Below are 21,935 nucleotides of genomic sequence, written 5' to 3'. Positions count from 1 at the left end.
GTCTGAAATTCCTGTTCTGAGTGCAATCTGAACTTTGGCAAGTGGTAAGGGACAACAACTAGAGTAAGTCCTCTTCAATATTAAGAAGTTCACTAACATTCGAACAGCAATTAGAAGGGTTAAGTGCATTAGTATAAGAATGGATGTCCAAAGTTGTGCTTCAGTGACTTGAGAGCAGATGGAGCCAATAGTATAACTTAGTGTTACAGGCTTGTATGGCTCTCAAAATCTTACCAGTGAAACCGGTAAGTGCAGTAACTGCATCGAAACATTAAAATCCTGATTTTGTGAGGCTCTGTGACACCAGTTCAGCCTTGCGAGGGCAAACAAGCATTGTAAAATTGGAACCACAAGGCCAGTTTCGAATCTTAGCCTGATGAATTTTGTGGTGAAGAAAATGGCAGGTAAGTGGAGGCTGCAGTTAGTGGCCAGTGCTCGCCTTATTGTAATATGGTAATTTTATTCATTTAGGTCCAATGGCAAATTTTACATTCTTCAGCCGAGCCGTGCTCTAGGGAACCACTTCACCCATATTAAATGGTGCATTACTGGAATTTAAAAGCCAGGCTGCTGTAGCACAAGGTTATAGGAACATAGGAATAGGAGAAGGCCATTCATCCCCATAAGCCTGTTCCGCCATTCAATTAGATTATGGCTGATCTGTGTCTTAATTTCATCTACCTGGCTTGGATCTGTAACCCTTAACACCCTTACCTAATCAAAATCTATCAATCTCAGTTTTGAAATTGCTAATTGACCTCGCCTCATCAGCTTTTTGGGAAAAAGAGTTCCAGATTTCCACTACCCTTTGTGTGAAGAAGTGCTTCCTGTCATCACCGCTGAATGGCCTAGCTCTAATTTTAAGGTTATTCCCCCTTGTTCTGGACTCCCCCATCAGAGGAAATTGTTTCCCTCTATTTACCCTATCAACTCCTTTAATCATCTTAAACACCTCAATTAGATCACCCGTTAATCTTCTATACTCAAGGGAATACAAGAGTATAGTACAAGAATTCAAGAATTATACTAAAGTTGTGTTTTGTTTTAACAATTATTGATGTTTAATTGCATTTTGCTCCCTGTATTAGTTTCTGTTACTGTGGAGGGGACCATTCCAGTGAGAAAGAAAGACTCTAAAGGAAGGACGTACCGTCCGTGGCTAACTAAGGAAGTTAAAGATAGTATCAAATTGAAAGAAAAAGCATTCAATTCCGCGAAGATTAGTGGCAGGTCAGAAGATTGGACAGCATATAAAATACAGCAAAAACTGACTAAAAGAATAATAAGGAGGGAGAAATTAGAGTACGAGAGAAAGCTAGCTAGAAATACAAAAACAGATAGTAAGAGTTTCGACAGGTATTTAAAAAGGATAAGAGTGAGTAAAGTAGTGTTGATCCTCCAGAGAGTGAGTCTGTGGAATTAATAATGGAGAACAAGGAAATGACGGATGAATTGAACAGATATTTTGTGTCCGTCTTCACTGTAGAGGATATCAATAACATGCCAGAAATAATTGTGAATCAAGAGGTGAAACGGAAGGAGGAACTTAAAACATTTACAATCACCAGGGAAAGGGTTCTGAGAAAATTATTAGAACTAAAAGCTGACAAGTCCCCAGGTCCTGACAGATTTCATCCTAGGGTCTTAAAAGAAGTGGCTGCAGGGATAGTAGATGCATTGGTATTAATTTTCCAAAAATCCCTAGATTCTGGAAGGATCCCATCAGATTGGAAAATAGCGAATGTAACTCTTCTATTCAAGAAAGGAGGGAGAGAGAAAGCAGGAAACTACAGGCCAGTTAGCTTAACATCTGTCATAGGGAAAATGCTAGAATCTATTATTAAGGAAATTATAGTAGGGCACTTAGAAAATCTCAATGCAATCAGGCAGAGTCAAATCGGCTTTGTGAAAAGGAAATCATGTTTGACTAATTTATTAGAGTTCTTTGAGGAAGCAATAAGCAATGTGGATAAAGGGGATCCTGTGGATGTGGTGTACTTGGATTTCCAGAAGGCTTTTGACAAGGTGCCACATCAAAGGCTACTACACAAAATAAAAGCTCATGGTGTAGGGGGTAACATATTAGCATGTATAAAGGATTGGTTAGCTAACAGGAAATAGAGAGTAGGCATAAATGAGTCATTTTCAGATTGGCAAAATGTAACGTGTGGAGTGCCACAGCGATTAGTGCTTGGGCCTCAACTATTTACAATCTACATCAATGACTTGGATAAAGGGACTGAATGTATGGTTGCTAAAATTGCTGATGACACAAAGGTAGGGACGAAAGTAAGTTGTGGAGAGGACATAAGGGGGTTGATTTTAAACCCAAGAGCGGGTGGATTGGGGGCGGGTGGGAGTTGAAAATAATTGTTTTTTGGGTCGTGACCGCAACCCGGCTTTATTTCCGGATTTAACATCAGCGTGAAAAAGTACAGGCTTCCCACTGGGAATGCAAAGTTTGAAAATTTTGCGGTTGCAACCCAAAAAAACAATTATTTTCAACTCCCACCCGCCCCCAACACATCCGTTCTTGGGGTTTAAAATCACCCACAAGGTGTCTGCAAAGGGCTATAGATAGGTTAAGTGATTGGGCAAAAATTTGGCAGATGGAGTATAATGTGGGAAAATGTGAACTTGTCCATTTTGGCAGGAGGAATAGAAAAGCAGTATATTATTTAAATGGAGAGAGATTGCAGAATTCTGAGGTACAGAGGGATCTGGGTGCCCTAGTACATGAATCACAAGAAGTTAGTATGCAGGTACAGCAAGTGTTTAGGAAGGCAAATGGAATGTTGTCATTTATTGCAATGGGAATGGAATATAAAAGTAGAGATGTTTTGCTTCAGTTGTACAGGGCATTGGTGGGACCACATCAAGAATACTGTGTGCAGTTTTGGTCTCCTTATTTAAGAAAGGACATAATTGCTTTATAGGCAGTTCAGAGAAGGTTCACTTGACTGATTCCTGGGATGAGCGGGTTATCTTATGAGGAAAGGTTGGACAAGTTGGCCAGACAAGTGCCAGGCAATGACTATCTCCAACAAGAGAGAGTCTTACCACCTCCCCTTGACATTCAACGGCATTACCATCACCGAATCCCCCACCATCAACATCCTGGGGGGTCACCATTGACCAGAAACTTAACTGGATCAGCCACATAAATACTGTGGCTACAAGAGCAGGTCAGAGGCTGGGTATTCTGCGGCAAGTGACTCACCTCTTGACTCCCCAAAGCCTTTCCACCATCTACAAGACACAAGTCAGGAGTGTGATGGAATACTCTCCACTTGCCTGGATGAGTGCAGCTCCAACAACACTCAAGAAGCTCGACACCATCCAGGACAAAGCAGCCCGCTTGATTGGCACTCTAACCACCACCATAAACATTCATTCCTTCACCACCGGCACACAGTGGCTGCAGTGTGTACCATCCACAGGATGCACTGCAGCAACTCACCAAGGCTTCTTCGACAGCACCTCCCAAACCCGCGACCTCTACCACCTAGAAGGACAAGGGCAGCAAGCACATGGGAACAACATCACCTGCACATTCCCCTCCAAGTAACACACCATCCCGACTTGGAAATATATCGCCGTTCCTTCATCGTCGCTGGGTCAAAATCCTGGAACTTCCTACCTAACAGCACTGTAGGAGAACCTTCACCACATGGACTGCAGCGGTAAAAGAAATCAGCTCATCACCACCTCCTCAAGGGCATTAGGGATGTGCAATAAATGCTGGCCTTGCCAGTGACGCCCACATCCTATGAACGAATAAAAAAAAAAGTTGGGCCTGTATACATTGGAGTTTAGAAGAATGAGAGGTGATCTTATTGAAACATACAATAAGATCTTGAAGGGGATTTGAAGGGGTAGATGCTGAGAGGATGTTTCCCCTTGCGGGAGAGACTAGAACTAGGGACCACAGTTTAAATATAGAGGGTCTCCCATTTAAGACGGAGATAAGGAGAATTTTTTTCTCTCAGAGGGTCGTGAGTCTGTGGAATTCCCTTTCCCAGAGAGCGGTGAAGGCAGGGTCATTGAATATTTTTAAGGCTGAGTTAGATAGATTCCTGATCAACAAGGGAGTCAAAGGTTATAATAGGTAGACAGGAAAGTAGGGTTGAGGTCACAATCAGATCAGCCATGATCTTATCAAATGGCAGAGCAGGCTCGAGGGGCCAAATGGCCTTACTTCCGCTCTTAATTTGTGTGTTTGTATGTCCTGCATAAGACCATTCTTTTTCTCAAAACTTTGCCACAGTAATTGAAGTTGCAGCAAGCAAAGTGCTGAGGATAGGGAAATCCTTTTTGGGTTCCCTTAGCACTGTGCAATTTAGATGAGGAAGACAAGTTCATGAGGGGCCATCAAATGCAGTATGCCAAAACCTGTGGTGGTATGTTCAACCTGTTAGTCCTCAAGACTTACATTTATAGGCCATGACACTCTTACTGGATTACATTCCTCCTTGTGTGAGTGCATTGTACCGTAGTATGTTTCTCAGTTCTGATGGCAATAGTGGTTCCCAGCACACCTTTCAACATTTATCTGCCACAGTGAAAGTTAATTGTAACCCAACAAAAGGTCTGCCCTGCAGCTTCTTGGCAATAAAAGAGCTTTGAATAATAGAAAAAGGAATGCCTCTCCATGCCTTGCACGGTACCTCTTTGAGAATGCCACAGCTTAAAAATTTGTTTGGTCCCAATTATGTTCGTGCTAAAATAATGTATATAAAAGTGGTACATTTAGTTGATATCAATGAACTTTTTTTCAACCTCATTTTTGACCCCTCTGGCCATCTTGTCTGTAGCTCCCTGCAGTTCTTCTCCAGCAAGCTGAACTTTTGCCACTGCTCTTCCCGTCATTGGTGAGCAGCAGCCCTTTAAGAACAGCTTCTTCATTGGGTTTTCCAACCCTTAGCTTGCTGGCCACATTCCCTTTGCTCATTTTTCATCCACAGAAGATCTATTTTAAAAAGGAGGAAATGCTAGCCTCACAAATTTTGGGCAGATCAGCCTTCGTCAATACTGCCGCAGGCTCACTTGTGTTGTTACCATAAAATTGAGGTTTATATCTAAGTGCAGTCAGGAGGCTAATAATGCATTATTTAGCACCCTGCAGCATAGTTTTGCACATTATGGAGTACTGATGCCTTCTAAGCACCCAACAAACTGTGCACTATAATGTGACACAAAGGTGCCTGTGGTTCTCGGAACCTGCACACCTACCATGCATTAGGTTCATGACAGGCCTGAGTTTAATGTCAATTGGGGTGCCCACATAATGCATTCCAAATGCCTGAATAGAACTCCAGACACTTATCACCCATAGCAAACAGGTGCTGCAATGGGCACTGCCATAATTGAGTGACTATCTGAGACATAAAATAAGCCCCCTGATCAGATAAGATCTCTTCTGGAAACCTAGTTGTGCATCAGCCACAATGTTCATGTCAATGGGTTAATATGTACCATTTCCCTGACTGACTCAAGTGTGGTATGGAATTTATTAATAATGCATAGGAGTTGCAATGAGATTTTGTTGTGATCTCTCCTTTTACCCATATGCTGATATTAGTCACATGTCCTATAAAATGGAGCCATGTCCTTAGAGGTACTCGGCCAATAAAAGTGCTGTAAAAGTCTTTTGTAAATTTTACCCCCTGATGCCCTACACGATAATATCATGGGCTATCTTTAATCTTTTTTATGCGTTCAGTACCTCTGCTGTTTTAGAGAAAAAAACTTACTGATATCTTGTCAAAGCTTGACCCTGCCTTTGACTTTTGCCAGTTTTCCCATGGATAGTTCACTCTGTGTCTTCTACACAGTAGCTATGAATATCCCTTGGGCCATCCCTTCATATTTGCAGTTTGTTGAGGATCAGAGGATTCATGCTAGACAGGTATATTGTCCTCTTTGGAGGTCACCTTACTTGTACACACAGTAAATGTTGTTAGATAGTTTCGGAATGAAATCTTCCTGATCCCTATGTTAGTAGTATTAGCTGCCACTTTAAGATACAGGTATGGCTTCTCTGTGAACTCAGGAGATGGAAGTGTTTATGTAATAGGGGTTGAGTGCTTACTATGTTTATACAACCTACTCCTCTTAATTCAAATTTGCCTAATTCAAATTATCTGATAACTCAAAAATGTTAGCGCTAAAACCCCACCTAGCTGCATTATTTGTATTACTTAATTCAAATTATTGGATAATTCAACATTTTCAGTCCAAGGCATGACTGAATTATCATTCGACTGTATTTACAGCGTTGCACGTGCAATGGGTTAAATTTTAGCATACCAGACACTTCTTGTTAGCTCTTCATTAATTTTGTTTAACCAAAGAACAGGAGTCAGACTAAGTTTTTATGCATGGTATCAGAAGAATGATTTTTGAAGAAGTCAAAAGATAGATTAATCCAATCTTTTTGTGACTGAAAATTTGTTCTATAAGTTTTATTCACATTGTTTGCTCCATTGCTTCAAAGCTTCTGTTCTAGCAAGTGACGAACTTCAAAGATTTAAGCATGACAGAGCAGGGAAAGCAAAATCATCGAATTTGTAAGGTGCCACAGTAGGAAGTATGCTTTGAAGCCTCATGGTATTGTACTCAAGTCTTTGAATGAAGGATGCCCTCAGATTTGTCAAAACATTTCACCGTGTGGACTGAGGGAAGGAGCATGGTTACCATACTGTCACCATGCCCATACTATTTCAAATCATTACAGCTGTTTGCTTTGGGCAATGTTTTAATATGCTACTACAAAAATGATCATTATGAATCAGGTAGACCTGACAGAAAACATCAACTGCCAATCTGTTAACAGAACATCAGATTGGAAAATAGCGAATGTAACTCCTCTATTCAAGAAAGGAGGGAGACAGAAAGCAGGAAACTACAGGCCAGTTAGCTCAATATCCATCATAGGGAAAATGCTAGAATCTATTATTAAGGAGATTATAGCAGGGCACTTAGAAAATCTCAATACAATCAGGCAGAGTCAAATCGGCTCTGTGAAAGGGAAATCGTGTTTGACTAATTTATTAGAGTTATTTGAGGAAGTAACAAACAACGTGGATAAAGGGGATCCTATGAATGTGGTGTACTTGGATTTCCAGAAGGCTTTTGACAAGGTGCCAGATCAAAGGCTACCACACAAAATAAGAGCTCATGGTGTAGGGGGTAACATATTAGCATGGATAAAGGATTGGTTAGCTAACAGGAAACAGAGAGTTGGCATAAATGGGTCATTTTCAGATTGGCAAGATGTAACGAGTGGAGTGCCACAGGGATCAGTGCTTGGGCCGCAACTATTTACAATCTATATCAATGACTTGGATGATGGGACCAAATTTATGGTTGCTAAATTTGCTGATGACACAAAGCTAGGTAGGAAAGTAAGTTGTGAAGAGGACATAAGGAGTCTGCAAAGGGATATAGATAGGTTAAGTGAGTGGGCAAAAATTTGGCAGATGTGGGAAAATGTGAACTTGTCCATTTTGGCAGGAGGAATAGAAAAGCAGTATATTATTTAAATGGAGAGAGATTGCAGAACTCTGAGGTACAGAGGGATCTGTGTGTCCTAGTACACGAATCACAAAAAGTTAGTATGCAGATACAGCAAGTGATTAGGAAGGCAAATGGAATGTTGTCATTTATTGCAATGGGAATGGAATATAAAAGTAGAGATGTTTTGCTGGTTGTACATTGCATTGGTGAAACCACATCTAGAATACTGTGTGCAGTTTTGGTCTCCTTATTTCAGAAAAGACATAATTGCTTTGGAGAAGATTCACTCGACTGATTCCTGGGATGAGTGAGTTATCTAATGTGGAAAGGTTGGACAAGTTGGGCCTGTATATATTGGAGTTTAGAAGAATGAGAGGTGATCTTATTGAAACATATAAGATCCTGAGGGGACTAGAAGAGGTAAATGCTGAGAGGATGTTTCCCCTTGTGGGAGAGACTAGAACTAGGGGCCACAGTTTAAAAATAAGGGGTCTCCCATTTAAGTCGGAGATGAGGAGCATTTTTTTCTCTCAGAGGGTCGTGTGTCTGTGGAACTCCCTTCCCCAGAGAGCAGTGGAGGCAGGGTCATTGAATGTTTTTAAGGCTGAGTTGGATAGATTCTTGATTAACAAGGGAGTCAAAGGTTTTAGTAGGTAGACGGGAAAGTGGGGTTGAGGTCACAATCAGATCAGCCATGATCTTATCAAATGGCAGAGCTGGGTTGAGGGGCCGAATGGCCTACTCCTGCTCTTAATTCATATGTTCGTATGTTCATAACTTGCAGTACCTCTGTTCAATCTGGTCATTTAAAGGCAGCTGAACTGTAGCATACGTAAGACTGAATTACATGCTGTAAGTCCTTTCTAGATGCTATCACATGAGCAAAATCAGCAGAAAGACAGACCTGCAGCTCAAAATATATGATGAGAATAACAGAATAATAATAAAGTCATAAAGGGATCATATACAGAATACTGAAGTAACAGTATTAAAATGAGGTAAAATCAATAACAGTTTAAATATTCATTTACACAGATAGAAATTCACAGAATTGACATTATGGAAACATGTCATTCAGTCCAAACAGCCCACATCAGCATTTACCCTTCACATGAGCAAATAGTTCTAATCACATTGCCCTGTTCCCATACCCCTTCAATCCCTTTTCCTTCATCCACCTATCCAATCTGATCTTGAATGTTGACAGTGTTATGCCTCACCCACTAACCATGGAAATGAATTCCACAGCCTCACAACTCTCTGTAAAGAAGTTTCTCCTGCTCTTTGTTCTGTATTTCTTACATTTAATCTTTTATCTATGGCACCCTCGTTAGTGACCCTTCAACTACTGGAAACAGGGTACTTCTATCTACCTTGTCCCTTTCTTTTATCATTTTGAACAATTCTCGTTACAGAATTGAAGATTAAATATTGAAGATTAAATTTAAATGAATGGAGACAAATAGATGAAAGAAAAACGGCAGAATTACTGATCAAAGAAGGAATCTGCCCTTGTGATTAGTCGTTCATAAATTTCTGCACCTGCTTCTCTAGGCGAGGTGTCCTGGCAAACAGCAGGAATCTCTTTCTCGTTGATTGACAAGTATAATATCCAGGTAGCTCTTTACACAAGAGTGTAAAATCATTCTCCGATCTGGTACTCTTCCCAAAATATAGATTCGGTTTATCAGAGAGAAAGGATCTAAAGTCCCAAATTATTGACACACAATAATTAACTTTTGAGTTTGTATCCAGTATGACAGATCTCTTTGTCTTGCTTTCTATAACAGCTCTCATTGTGAATATTTCCTTTATTTATATGTCTTGCTGTCACATTCAGCACTGTCAGTACTGCCATGGCAGCAAAGCAGAGTATATATTTTGACACAGCTAGAACTGTCATTTTATAAATAAGACGTTGTTTATAAAAATAAGATTGTTAAAAGTAACAAATCTATATTTTTTTCTAGTAATTTCTACTCCCTTTCGGAACAATTTGATTTTACCAATTCAGTTCCATGGGTTCCTTCAGATTGTTGTCAGTTGATTGTCTAAAGTGAGGCTGATTGGCTCATCTCTAACCAATTAAATTTTAAGCTCTTGGAGTCAGATCTGCTATATGCATATAATGGTTCCTTTCATGAACAGAGCATGGGTAACAAGAGAGACGTAGAATAACAGAATGTACAGCACAGAAAGAGGCCATTCAGCTCAACAGGTCCATGCCAGTGTTTATGCTCCACACAAGCCTCCTCCTTCCCTACTTCATCTAACCCTATCAGCATACCCTTCTGTTCCTTTCTCCCTCATGTGTTTATCTCGCTTCCCCTTAAATGCATCTATGGTAGTTGCCTCAACTACTCCATATGGTAGTGAGTTCAACATTCTTACCACTCTCTGGGTAGAGAAGTTTCTCCTGAATTCCCTATTGGATTTAATATCTTATATTTATAGCCCCTAGTTTTGGACTCCCTCGCAAGTTGAAACATCTTCGCTACATCTACCCTATAAAACCCTTTCATGATCTTAAAGACCTGTATCAGGTCATCCCTCAATCTTTTTTCTAGAGAAAAGAGCCCCAGCCTGTTCCATCTCTCCAGATAGGTATAACCTCTCAGTTCTATTATCATCCTAGTAAATCTTCTTTGCACCTTCTCCAGTGCCTCGATATCAATTTTAAAATATGGAGACCAAAACTGTACATAGTATTCCAAATGTGGCCTAACCAAGGTTCTATACAAGTTTAACATAAATTCTCTGCTTTTCAATTATGTCCCTCAAGAAATGAACTCCTGTGCTTTGTTTGCTTTTTTATGGCCTTTTTAACCTGCTTCGCTACTTTTAGTGATTTGTGTATCTGTACTCCCAGATCCCTCTGTTCCTCTACCCCATTTAGACTCTTATTTTCCAAGGAGTATGTGGCCTCCTTATTCTTCCGATCAAAATGTACCACCTCACACTTATCTATATTGAAATTAATTTGCAAATTATACATCCATTCTGCAAGTTTATTAGTGTCTTGCTGTTTTTGTCGCAGTCCTCCTCAGTATTAAATATACCCCCTAATTTGGTGTCATCCACAAATTTTCAAATTGTACTTCCAATTCCCGAGTTCAAATTGTTTATGTAAATGGTGAACAACAGTGGTCCCAGCACCGATCCTTGTAGAACACCTCTTCCAACCTTTTGCCAGTCTGAGTAACCACCTTTAACCCATACTCTCTGTTTTCTTGCTATCCACATGCTCTGACCTTAGTCATGAGTCTACTATGAGTCTATTATCAAAGGCCTTTTGAAAATCCAAATATATTACATGTACTAAACTATCCTTGTCTACCCTTTCTGTTACTTCTTCAAAGAATTCAATAAGATTGGTCAAGCATGACCTACCCTTTTGAAATCCATGCTGACTATTCTTTATTATATTTTCAGTTTCTAGATGTTTTTCTATGAGTAAGGATTCCATTATCCTTCCTACCACCGAGGTTAAGCTAATTGGTCTATAGTTCTATAGACTGGTTCTATCTTTCTTTTTAAATATAGGAATCACATTAGCTGTCCACCAGTCCTCTGGCACTATTCCCTTTCCTAATGAATTTTTATGTATACGTAATAGTGCTTCTGCTATCTCTTCCCTAACTTCTTTTATTATGCATGAATGCAATCCATCCAGGCCAAGAATTTTATCCTCTCTAAGTTTGATTAGTTTGTCAATTATCTCCCCCCTTTCTATCTTAAATGTCTTTATGTCTTTTTTTTCTCTTCTTCTAACGTCATGGCCACCATATTAGTCTCCCTGGTAAATACTGAGGCAAAGTAATTATTTAATATATCTGCTATTTCGCTGTCATTACCTGTGAGTTTATCTTGTGTATCCCTCAGTGGCCCTATCCCTATCCTGATTTTTCTTTTGTTATTTATGAGTCTGTAGAATACTTTACTATTTCCTTTTATATTCCTTGATAAATAATTTCATGGTTTCTCTTTTTCTTCCTATTTGTTTTTTAAACTTCTTTCCTAATGTTTTCATATTCCCTTTTGTCATCCTCTCCTTTTTTCTTTAGTCTCAATTTTGCCCTTATTTCTTTAGTCATCCATGGTTTATCATTACTGGCTCGTTTGTTCTTGCTTTTTGGTGGGATACATTTCTCCTGGATTCTCTTGATCACCGTTTTAAACGTTTCCCACTGCTGTTCTATTTTTTTGTTTATCAGTAATTTTTTCCAGTTTATTTTCCCTAGTTCCATTCTCAAACCCTGAAAATCAGTTTTTCTCCAATTTATTACTTTGGTCTTTGTCTTACTTATATCCTTCTCAATCTTTATGTTGAGATTGCTATTGCCTACGCTTACTTCTCTTATCTGTCCTGGTTCATTTCCCATTACTAGATCCAGCAGTGCTTCCTCTCACTCAAAATCATCACTAGAGGCACAGAATGGAAAGCTAGAAAAAATGATTTCACACAGGCTTTTGAGGCAGAGATTATAACATGATTTAAAATAAAACTAAATCAGTATTTGAAAAAGAAGCAATGAAATTATACAGGGAATGGGCAGTGAAATGGGATTAGAGTAAATGGTTCCAATTAAAGAACTAGTATCAGCATAATGGGCTGAATGGCATTCGCTTGTGCAGTAATTTCTATGATTCTATGAATGTTTCTTCTTTTCAAGCAAACTAAAGTGCTTAGATGTAATATGAATTTTCAGAAAACTGCTCTGACGACTCATATTTCCTGACCTGTCAGCTCAACAATGGAAGTGCGAGACTTCCCTGTGCTGCAGGCATCGAGTTCTAATCCTGTGAAAATTTTTGGGGTCAGCCAAGTTAAATAAAGAGGGGGGTGCAGCATTAGTCAGCCACTGAAGCCAGTGCCAGCAAATCTGGGAGAAGGTTTATAAAGGTCACAAAAGTGGACACCTTCCTAGGAGGTCCGGTTTCCTTACAGCAGCCAATCGCTTTGCAACCGGCACTGTATGGGTACCAGGGCCTTTCCCACTTTGGTGGGCCCCACTTCCATCATTTAAGAGTACTGTATGTCTGTTAATGCAGAGATGGTATTGGTTGGAATTCCAGCTGGTAACATCAACCCCTCAGGCCCGCTTCTCACTTTTCTATCACCTGGAGAGAGGGTGGATGCAAGAAGCAGCGCCCCCTTCCACCACCCCCCCCCCAACCCGTTTGCCTGAGGAAACCTTCGGCACAGGAGTTATGCAGCGGAGATCTACCCTTATTGGGTCCCATCACAATTCCTTCCTTCGCTAACCCCGATCACATCCCAGATGCTGCAAAAACATTGTGGGTGTTTTTGGAGCCAACATTTCTCTGGATATCAGCTTGAAACAAGCTGCAACCTAACTTCAATAATCCACCATCTTCTGAGAAAAAAGTTATGGACTCTTAAAAGTGAAGTGCAAAGATTGATATTGCATGGATGCATTCTTGAGTTTCCCCAGTTAGGGAGTTCCTGATCTCAGCCTGACCATTAGGACAATAGCCAAGGAGCTCTAAACAGGCAGGAGAACAAACTTGAAAGATGGGTTGACCTGCACGATTCCCATGCGCACTCCAGATTGTCAAATACAAACGGGCTTTAGGAGAGGCAAGGCATCAATTTACATGCAATGCCATAGTGTGCAATGAACAGGAACATAAGAACAAAATAAACAGGAGTAGAAGTAGGCCATACGGACCCTTGAGCCTTCACCGCCATTCAATAAGATCATGGCTGATCTCCGACCTCAACTCCACTTTCCCACCCTATCCCCATATCCCTTGATTCCCTTAGTGTCCAAAAATTTATCAATCTCAATCTTGAATATACTCCATGACTGAGCATCCACAGCCCTCTGGGTAGAGAATTCAAAAGATTCACAACCCTCTGAGTGAAGAAATGTTTCCTCATCTCAGTCCTAAATGGCTGACACCTTATCTTGAGACTATGACCCTGAGTTCTAGACTCTCCAGCCAGGGGAAACAGCCTCTCAATATCTACCCTGTCAAGGCCTCTAAGAATTTTATATGTTTCAATGAGATCACCTCTCATTCTTCTAAACTCCAGAGTATAGGCCCATTCTGCTCAATCTCTCCTCGTAGGACAACCCTCTCATCCCAGGAATCAATCTAGTGAACCTTCATTGCACCCCCTCTAAGGCAAGTATGTCCTTCCTTACATAAGGAGACCAAAACTGTACACAGTATGCCAGGTGTGGTCTCATCAAAGCCCCATATAATTGCAGCAAGACTTCTCTACTCTTATACTCCAACCCCCTTGCAATAAAGGCTAACATACCATTTGCCTTCCTAATTGCTTGCTGTACCTGCATGTTAACTTTCTGTGATTTGTGTACAAGGACACCCAAATTCCTCTGAATTCCAACATTTCTTAGTCTCCCACCTTTTAAAAAATATTCTGCTTTTCTATTCTTCCTACCAATTTCACATTTTACCACATTATACTCCATCTGCCACCTTCTTGCCCACTCACTTAACCAGTCTATATCCTTTAAAGCCTCTTTGAGTCCTCCTCACAGCTTACTTACCACCTAGCATTGTATCATCAGCAAACTTGGATACATTACACTCAGTACCCTCATCTAAGTCATTGATGTAAATTATAAATAGCTGAGGCCCAAGCTCTGATCCCTGCGGCACCCCACTAGTTACAACCTGCCAAACTGAAAATGACCCATTTACTCTTACTCTCTGTTTTCTGTCCATTAATCAATCCTCAATCCATGCTAATATATTAACCCCAATCCCATTAGCCCTAATTTTGTGTAACAACCTTTTGTGCAGCACCTTATCGAATGCCTTTTGAAAATCCAAATATACTACATCCACTGGTTCCCCTTGATCCACCCTACTAATTACACCCTCAAAAAACTCTAATAGATTTGTCAAACACAATTTCCCTTTCATAAAACCATGTTGACTCTGCCTAATCATATTATGATTTTCTAAGTGCCCTGTTACCACATCCCTAATAATAGATTCTAGCATTTTCCCTGCTGCTGATATTGGGCTAACTGACCTCTAGTTCCCTGTTTTCTCTCTCCCTCCTTTCTTGAATAGCGGGGTTACATTTATTACCTTCATATCCACAGGGCTAGAATCTAGGGAATTCTGGAAGATCAAAACCAATGCATCCACTATCTCTGCGGCCACCTCTTTTAAAATCCTAGGATATAGGCCATCGGGTCCAGGGGATTTGTTGGCTTTCGGTCCCATTAATTTTTTCAGTACTTTTTCTTTACTAATCTTAATTACTTTAAGTTTCTCACTCTCATTAGATCCTTGGTTCCCCACTATTACTGGTATGTTTTTTGTGCTTCTACTGTGAAGACAGATACAAAATATTTCTTTAACGTCTCTGCCATTTCCTTATTCCCCATTATAATTTCTCCTGTCTCTGCCTCTAAGTGACCCACGTTTACTTTTGCTAATCTCTTCCTTTTTATATACTTGTAGAAGCTCTTACAATCTGTTTTTATATTTCTTGCTAGTTTACTCTCATATTCAATTTTCTCTCTCTTTACCTATTTCTTAGTTATCCTTTGCTGATTTGAAAACCCTCCCAGTCCTCAGGCTTACTATTCTTTTTGGCAACATTGTAGGCCTCTTTTATAATCTAGTACTATAAGAACATAAGAACATAAGAAATAGGAGCGGGAGTAGGCCATCCGGCCCCTCGAGCCTGCTCCACCATTCAACAAGATCATGGCTGATCTTCTACCTCAATGCCATTTTCCTATACTACCCTTAACTTCTCTAGTTAGCCATGGTTGGACCATTTTTCCCATGGAGTTTTAATTCCTCAAGGGAATGTATGTTCGTTGAGAATTATGAATTACTTCTTTAAATGTTCACCGTTGCTTATCTGCTGTCATATCTTTTAATCTAATTTCCCAATCTACCTTAGCCAACTTGCCCCTCATACCTACGTAATTGTCTTTGTTTACATTTAAGGCCCCAGTTTCGGACTTAACTACATCACTCTCAAACTCAATGTGAAATTCTATCATATTATGATCACTCTACCCCAGAGGATCCTTTACAATAAGATTACTAATTAACCCTATCTCATTACACAATAACAGACCTATTTTAAAGGCTTTATATTAATGCAAGTTGTTGTAGAAAATGTCTGCATTTGAGGATTTGGCTGCTAGGTTAGAGTTTTTATTCAGTATATTAGAGTGCTAATCAAGCAATAAAATTTACAAGAATTGTTAAAAAATGTAATTATGATAGGACTTCTATATATATTTTTAATACAGTAGAATGACTGAGTCATTCATGCGTTTGATTTTCCTTAATCATGAATCAGTACACAAAGCTATCATTCACTTACTTCAGATTGACAGACCTTAAGATAAGAGTGCGTATATGGAAACCCATGTGTAAAGTATGGTGTGTCGCTGTTTTTCACAGTAAGGAAAATTCATATTTGACTTTCCTTACTACTGATAGTATTTAATTAAAAAACATCTCTAAAGTGCACTCTGCTGTGCTTATTGTGAAAAAAATGAGGAGTTGACCTCAAGCAGGTTACTTCAGTTAACCCTTCAAATGCTGCAATAATACAGAATTAATTGAAAATAATGCTACTGGAAGACATGAAGATGTGAAAGGTTTGCACTTGAATTATACGAACACCTTATCAAGTAAGGCCAAAATCTAACTTCTGTCCTGTGTGCAATATAATCAATCACTCAGTACCTTTGCATAGATACAAAAGAATTTGGAACAGCGATTACTTAAAATCGCTTTAAAAATGCAATCAAATCTTGAAGTTGTTTTAGGTCTTAAAATTTTATCCTGACAATTTAATTTCAATCATTTTATATTGCACATATTATATGCTCTTAAAATTTTGGACATAAAGCATAGGACAGATTCACCAACACAGTACCTTAGAACTTTGATTCAGTAATAGCTTGGAATCATAGAATGGTTGCAGCCCAGAAGGAGACCATTCGGCCCATCGAGCCCCTGCCAGCTCATTGTAAGAGCAATCCAGTTAATCACATTCACCTGCTCTTTCTCCTTGGCCTGCAAATTTTTTCCCTTCAAGTATTTATCCAATTGCATTTTGAAAGCCACGATTGAATCTGCTTCCACTACCCTTTCAGGCAGTGCATTCCAGATCATAACAACTCGCTGCCTAAAAAAGGTTTTCCTCATGTAGCCTCTGGTTATTTTGCCAATCACCTTAGATTTGTGTTCTCTGATTTTCGACCCTTCTGCCACTGGGAACAGTTTCTCTTTATTTACTTTATCTAAACCCTTCATGATTTTGAACACTTCTATCAATTCTCCTCTCAACCTTCTCTGCTCGAAGAAGAACAACCACAACTTCTCTAGTCTATCCACAAAACTGATGTCCATCATGCCTGGAATCATTCGAGTAAATCTTTTCTGCACCCTCTCTAAGGCCTTCACATCCTTCCTAAAATGCGGTGTCCAGAATTGAACACAATACTCCAGTTGTGGCTGAACCAGTGTTTTATGAAGGTTCAACAAAACTTCCTTGTTTTTGTACCATATGCCTCTATTTATAAAGCCAGGATCCCGTATGCTTTTTTAACCGCTGTCTCAACCTGTCCTGCCACCTTCAAAGATTTATGCAAATACACTCCCAGGTCTCTCAGTTCCTGCACTGCGTTTAGAATTGTACCATTTAGTTTATATTGCCTCTCCTCATTTTTCCTGCCAAAATGTATCACTTCGCTTTTCTCTGTGTTAAATTTCATCTGCCATGTGTCCGCCCATTTCACCAGCCTACCTCTTGAAGCCTATTACTGTCCTCCTCATCTGCAAATTTTGAAATTATGTGCTTTACACCCAAGTCCATGTCATTAATATATATCAAAAAAAGCAGTGGTCCGAGTACTGACCCCTGGGAAACACCACTGTATACCTTCCTTCAGTCCAAAAAAGAAACGTTCACCATTACTCTCTGTTTCCTGTCACTTAGCCAATGTCGTATCCATGCTGCCCCTAGGCCTTTTATTTCATGGGCTTCAATTTTGCTGACAAGCCTATTATGTTACCCTTCATCAAATGCCTTTTGAAAGTCCATATACACCACATCAACTGCATTGCCCTCATCAACAATCTCTGTTACCTCATCAAAAAACTCAATCAAGTTAGTTAAACACGATTTAACAAATCCGTGCTGGCTTTCCTTTATTAATCCATACTTGTCCAAGTGGCTATTAATTTTGTCCTGGATTATCATTTCTAAAAGCTTCCCCACCACCGAGGCTAAACTGACTGGCCTGTAGTTGCCGGGTTTATCCTTGCACCCTTTTATGAACAAGGGTTTAACATTTGAAATTCTCCAGTCCGCTGGTACCGCCCCCGTATCCAAGGATGTTTGGAAGATTATGGCCAGCACCTCTGCAATTTCCATCTTTACTTCCCTCAGCAGCCTAGGATGCATCCCAACTGGAACGGGTGACTTATCTACTTTAAGTACTACTTTCTTGCAGCTCTGCTTTATCTACTTTAAGTACAGCCGGCCTTTCTAGTACCTACTTTTTATCAATTTTTATCCCATCCAGTATTTCAACCACCTCCTCTTTTACTGTTACTAGCACGTCTTCCTTGGTAAAGACAGATGCAAAGTACTCATTTGGTACCTCAGCCAGGCCCTCTGCCTCCATATGTAGATCTCCTTTTTGGTCCCAAATCAACCCCACCCCTCCTCTTACTACCCGTTTACTAATTATATGCCTAAAGAAGACTTTTGGATTCCCTTTTATGTTAGCCATTAGTCTATTCTCATACTCTCTTTTTGCCCTTCTTATTTCCTTTTTCACTTCTCCTCTGAACTTTCTATATTCAGCCTGGTTCTCACTTGTATCATCAACCTGACATCTGTCATACGCCCCCCTTTTCTGCTCCATCTTTCTCTATCTCTTTCGTCATCCAGGGAGCTCTGGCTTTGGTTGCCCTAACTTTCCCCCTCGTGGGGGAATGCAGGACAGACTGTACCCGAAACATCTCCTCTTTAAAGGCTGCCCATTGTTCGATTACAGTTTTGCCTACCAATCTTTGATTCCAACTTACCCGGGCCAGATCTGTTCTCAACCCACTGAAATTGGCCCTCCTCCAATTGAGTATTTTTACTCTAGATTGCTCCTTGTCCTTTTCCATAACTAATCTAAACCTTATGATACTATGATTACTGTTCCCTAAATATTCCCCCACTGACACTTGCTTCACTTGACCCACCTAATCCAGCAATACTTCCTTCCTCGTCAGGCTGGAAACATATTGATCAAGAAAGTTCTTCTGAACACACTTCAGAAATTCCTCCCCCTCTTTGCCCTTTACACTATTACTATCCCAGTCTATATTAGGGTAGTTGAAGTCTCTCATTATCACTACTCTATAGTTCTTGCACATCTCTGTAATTTCCCTGCAAATTTGCTACACTATATCCCCCCCACTAGATGGTGCCCTATAAAATACAGCCAGTAGTATAATGGCGCCTCTATTGTTTCTTAACACTAACCAACTAGGTTCTGTCCATGACCCCTCAAGGACATAGAAACATGGAAACATAGAAAATAGGAGCAGGAATAGGCCATTCGGCCCTTCGAGTCTGCTCCGCTGTTCAATATGATTATGGCTGATCCTCCCCATACCCCTTGATGCCTTCTGTGTCTAGAATCAATCTATCTCCTTATTAAATATATTCAGTGACTTGGCCTCTACAGCCTTCTTTGGTAGAGAATTCCACAGGTTCACCACCCTCTAAGTGAAGAAAATTCTCCTCATCTCAGTCCTAAATGTCCTACCCCATATCCTGACTCTGTGATCCCTTGTTCTAGACCCCCAGACAGGGGAAACATCATCCCTGCATCCAGCCTGTCTAACCCTGTCAGAATTTTATACATTTCAATGAGATCCCCTCTCATTCTTCTAAACTCCGGTGAATACAGTCCTAGTCGACCCATTCGCTCCTCATACGACAGTCCTGCCATCCCGGAATAAGTCTGGTGAACCTTTGCTGCACTTCATCTATGGCAAGTATATCCTTTCTTTCCCTCTGGCCCCTCCTTTTTTTCATTCCCTATCTTTCCTGAATTCCTTGTATTTAGTACCCCATTGTGCCCTTTTTTGAGCCAGGTCTCTGTTATCGCCACTACATAATATTCCCATGTGGCTATTTGCGCCGGCAGCTCACCAACATTATTTACCAAGCTTCGTGCGTTTACACACATGCAGGCTAAACCTATCTTAGATCTTCTCATATTTTCTCTTAGTCTGATCCCACCTAATACTGTACAATTTCTTACTCTAGTGCTATCTGTCTCTCCCAATCCTTTGTGCAACTTGTTTCTCCTTTCTAATGCTACACCCTGGTGCCCACCCCTCTGCCAAATTAGTTTAAACCCTCCCTCACAGCACTAGTGAACTCCCCTGTGAGGGCATTGGTCCCAGCCCTGTTGAGGTGCAACCTGTCCGTCTGCATGCACTTTCTCCTTGAAATAAATAATTAATTTGGCTTATTGTAACTTTACAATTTTCATTTTCTCTCTTTTCGTCCATCTAAGAGAAAAACACACACATCAAATCTCCTTAAGCCCCATATGTAACGATAAAAAGCTCACAGCCCCTTAGAACCACCAACTAGTAACTATGACATCTGTCTGACAGCTTGCAAGTTTTTCAATTAACAGCACCTGTGAGCACTCATCCAACTCATGCTACAATTTTATTCAAATATTTTAATTGAGTCTACCCAAACACAAAGGGACAAGTAAACCTAAATTATAACTGTTGGGAGCTAAACATTAACTAGTATTACAGGAATTTTGTTTGTGTCCTATTAAGTAAGCTTACATCAGAAAGTGCATGCAGCTCAGCTGAGTTTATGAGAACCAGGCTCCATCCATTTTGTTTTATTTGTATGTGTTGCTGAAACAGTGGGTGAGAAGGTTCTGTTGGCAATATACCCAGTAACATGAGAATATTTATCTAAATGGCAAAGATTTGTTAAGCTTTTTACTTATTTCCTTTGAGTGACTCTCAGAAGAATTATTTTCCATTGAGGGTATTTACCCTTTCTTTCAAATTACAAAGCCAAGTAGATACATCTTTTGGTTGGCCGCTAGGAAGTGAGTGGGAGTAGCCTGTCAAGTACGTGCCCTTCACTTTTATCCCCAACCCCTGTTGGAAGATGCCTGGCCTCCATTTCCTCAAGTAACAAGTGGACAATCAGGAAATCTATGGAATGGGGAAACGAACTTCCATTCCTCCACTTGACTTGTTTTGTGCTGTTGCTTTAATGAAGTTTTCCACAGTGCTTCCTCACTGTAAAATGTTTCTGGGTAAAGAAATTGGGGAAGTTATGCGCCTTAGTTGGTAAGTATTCTGTACAATATGGTGCCGAACCACATAAGGTAAGAACATCCCAAGTTCAATCTCTCGTCTGGTCTGAGTTAGCTGAACTGAGCCAAGAAGAAGGTGGGCCATCAACATTGATCTCAAGCCCCCTCACCTCCCCTCCCCATGCCAGAGAGGAGAAAAATCAGTTGGTGCTATTCCTGATTTGTATTCCCTACTGGAAAGTATGTGTGTGAATATCAGTTGAGGGCAGAATTTGGTTGGCTATGATACTTCCAACAATTGAATATCTTGGTGTGATGCAAAATCCACAATGGTATTGGAGTGCTTAATATAATTTGTATTCTACTCATGAATCAGTAGTACTCATTCCAAACTTTATTACTCATGACTGATGGTGTCAGTCTCACTCATGGACTGTAATATCCTTTTGATGTATATCTGACAAAAGGCCAGTATATGCAGCCCATAATAATGAGCTCCTAGTTGTTATCTGTCACAGTATAATATTAAAAATGATAAAAGTTTTGACTTAATTCATTTTTTAAGCTATGGGAAAATTGGCAATACGAACTAGAAAGAAATCAGCTTATTACAATGTGGTCACGATATACGAACACTGACATTTCTGTTTGTCACAGTTCAGTTAACAGATGTTTATGCTGATAATAGAGTGACAACAATTTTGTACTAGATGAACATTCGCTATTCTAATTTATACAGAAAATTCTATTTATTAAAAATGTTCAGAAATATCGGAATAGAATTTGTAAGCACTGCTTGTAATGTATGGAAATGGATGTCCACTGATGATCAAAATTTGCAACTCAACCAGTGTTTTATAAGGGTTTAGCTTAAGTTCCTTGCTTTTGTACTCTATGAGCTCGATTTTCCCGGGAAATTGCAGGTGCATTGTGGGCGCAGAGGCTCCGAAAATCGGAGAAATCCCGTTCGGGCTCAGAGCCCGACTCCAACCTGCTGACGTCCAAGTTCCCCACAGACGCACATGTGTGCGCGCGGGCATCCCGAATCCGGAAGTCCCGGCGGCAATTAAA

General features: G+C 40.1%; 1 long non-coding RNA gene across 1 annotated transcript in view; it reads right to left on the bottom strand.

Moving 5' to 3' along the window:
• LOC137323331 (uncharacterized) overlaps positions 1–21,935 on the bottom strand; it is a 134,785-nt gene that overhangs the window by 35,724 nt on the left and 77,126 nt on the right. The gene's annotated exons all lie outside the window — the stretch shown is intronic.

This window comes from Heptranchias perlo, chromosome 7 (assembly GCF_035084215.1).
Source record: "Heptranchias perlo isolate sHepPer1 chromosome 7, sHepPer1.hap1, whole genome shotgun sequence".
Lineage (NCBI taxonomy): Eukaryota > Metazoa > Chordata > Chondrichthyes > Hexanchiformes > Hexanchidae > Heptranchias > Heptranchias perlo.
This window is presented reverse-complemented; position numbering and strand designations above follow the sequence as displayed.